Raw genomic sequence first — 2,927 nt, 5'->3', positions numbered from 1 at the left:
CTTCACTCGCTAAAATTCAAATATGTATAAACAAGACAATAATTTATAATTTTAATCATCTGTAAAATTTGAACAAATCTTTAAATGAGATAAAAGATATGTTAATCAACTGTTGCCTCGTCGCTCACACCAAAATTGAAAGGACACACAAATTTGATCTAACACAAAGTGGGAGTGTGTGATTACAAACATTTGACTATTGAACATTCCAATTGTCCCCGTAACATAAAGCCATGCATAAAGGTCCACAACTACACAGAAATTATTCAGAACAAACGGCTATATATACCACGTAATTCATATTATTATATATATATGTTACTAAAGATAGGTTTTCTACGTCATTCACTGGCTACTACATGACACACGAAAAACTATAAATGGTTTTGAATTATATCCACAAATTTTGCATACTAAACACATTTCAAATGATTCTAGAATGCTAATTACGCGTACAGCTTTTGTTAGAATTTCATTAATTCATGGTTTCTATAAGATCGCGTCGCATTCGAGCTAGTTATTTTAATCGGTATGACTAATATTCGTTGTTATTATTCTAAGTTACGGAATTTTGTCGTAGAATAAATAAATTCAAAATTTGAAAGGTGGTCGAAAGTTAAGCTTCAACATGTGCGCAATCGAGCTTCAAGAAACATAAGGTAAGCACGAAATTTTCTTGAGTTAAGCACGAAATCAAGTTCGTGCCAGACTCAAGCCAAAACCACAGCTAGAATTCATCGAGTTTCGAATCGAGCTCATTATTAATACTCAATTAAAATATGTTTATATTTAAAAATACTAATAACATTTGTAAAAATCCCATTTGGTGCCACCGCGTCTTCTCCCATAATTAAGATCTTTCCCACTTAAAGTAAGAAAGTATTGAAAAGCAATTGTTCTTCATGACAATTCACATAAAGTGAATGTAAACCGAATTTTTGGCGAGATAAATTGAAGTATTTTTTCTTGACAATCCATTAGATATACATTCGCATTTAAAGGTTATTTTGAGGTTTTATTAATGGGAGAGAAGCGAGAAAATTTAATTTTGGTCTTATATTTTTTTCCTTTCTAACTTTGATCATCTGTATAATCGAATATCAGTCTTAGTTTTTTTTTTCAATTTGGTCATTTTCTCAATGTAGCGACGACATAATGTTCAAATATATAGTGCGTCAACATTCTCGATGAAAAATGATTAAAATTACCAAAAAATCAAATATACATGACTAAAAAAAAATGACTAAAATTACCAAAAAAATCAAATATACATGACTAAAAACCAATATTATCAACATAATAGAATACCCAAATTACAAAAAAACAAACATACATGACAAAAATTATAATTTTCTGGGAGAGAATTTGAATTATGAAGCAACACATATGATCTTATGTGGATATTGACTTTAGCGACGTTGCGTATATCCGTCGTCAAAACCGCCGCTATTTTTTTTTTTTTTTTTGTAGTGTGATATAATACAACATAGATATGATAATTTTAACATATCACGTGAGAAAGTCCCTTTATAATAATTAATTTTGGTGTTGATGGTGAAGTTTTTTAAATTTTATATTTCTTCGGTCAAATTCACATTTATTTATTATGACATGAATCACCACCTCTTAAATACAATAAATTAACATAATCTCCGATTGACCCTTCCAGATTCACACCCTTTCACATTTTTCAATCTTCCAAACTAGCAGAAGAACTCTATATAAATTGGCACCATTTCCAAATTCTCTCTGCATCCTATAAGTTATAACCCTCAAGAATACGATTAAAAAAAATGGCTAAAGCCACGACCATTTTCCTATTTGCTCTCCTCCTGATCTCCACCTTCTCGGTATCCATGGCCGCTCGTCCTGAGCCAAAGCTTCATGAAAACCAAGTGGAAACCGAACAACAGGTAAAAAAAACACAAGCCCTTTTAATTCTTTTTTCAGGTGTTAACGAATAACTGGTCTTCTAAAACCTCGCTTAAGCTTGAACACACTCGATCGAGATCAACCGTCCCCTTTTTAGAACATGAAAATTTATTTATTTATAAATCTTAAATTTATGGTGTTTCTGTCATTTTATTTATCATTTGACTTAAAATTATGGTAAAATTGGCCAAGATGCTTCGTCGTGCTTTACGCTTTTTAGAAACTCGCAATTAAGGGCTTGTTCGGGTTTAACTTGTTACGCGCAGGCTAAGTGGGAAGCGGGAAATAGCTGCGAAGGGATTGAAGACGAAGAGTGCTTGATGAGGAGGACACTTGCTGCGCATATTGATTATATTTATACCCAAAAACCGAAACCATAAATAAGGTTCTTTTATATTTAATAAAAATAATTTAGACGCTGTGGTTGCTTTCTGATATTTTCTTGTTTGAGGTACAAGATGTCACCACATATATAAATAGCAGCGTTGTTCTTTGTGCCTGTGTTTTTCTTTATTTGGAGATTGCTTCTTATATTTCTGGAGTAAAATGAATGGATCGACAATTAATTAATTAGAAACATGTGGATATGTCTAATTAATTAATTGTCGATCCATTCATTTTACTCCAGAAATATAAGAATATATATATATGTAATATAATGAAATCATGTATAATATAACTGTAAAAAATGTCTCTACCATTTACAAATACTATAATAATATTTTGCATGTCCAATGACCTCTTGATTGATTCCTTGTCATGACTCTACCATTTACAAATTACAGCAAGTGATTGTCATAAACATTTACATACGAACATATACATATATAGTATCAAAATAACAGATGGAAATATTTTAATTTCGGTAAATAAAAATAGTTTTTTCCCCAAAAAAAAGTTGTAAGAAGGTTGATGTAGAAGCTGCTAATACATATCATTTTGTTTAAAATTAGTTTATCTAATTTTTTGAAAAAAAAAATCTTTTCTGACGTGAT

At 30.6% G+C, this 2,927-nt stretch overlaps 1 long non-coding RNA gene across 1 annotated transcript; it reads left to right on the top strand.

Annotated features, from left to right (window-relative positions):
• Nucleotides 1-1,656: 1,656 nt before the first annotated feature.
• LOC142515882 (uncharacterized) lies at nucleotides 1,657-2,431 on the top strand. Its single transcript, XR_012811706.1, has 2 exons — nucleotides 1,657-1,913; nucleotides 2,199-2,431. It is a non-coding gene; the product is annotated as an uncharacterized LOC142515882 (long non-coding RNA).
• Nucleotides 2,432-2,927: the final 496 nt, after the last annotated feature.

This window comes from Primulina tabacum, chromosome 1, assembly GCF_025594145.1.
Source record: "Primulina tabacum isolate GXHZ01 chromosome 1, ASM2559414v2, whole genome shotgun sequence".
Classification (NCBI taxonomy): Eukaryota; Viridiplantae; Streptophyta; class Magnoliopsida; order Lamiales; family Gesneriaceae; genus Primulina; species Primulina tabacum.
Note: the sequence above shows the minus strand (reverse complement) of the source record. Positions and strands in the feature narration are given on the sequence as shown.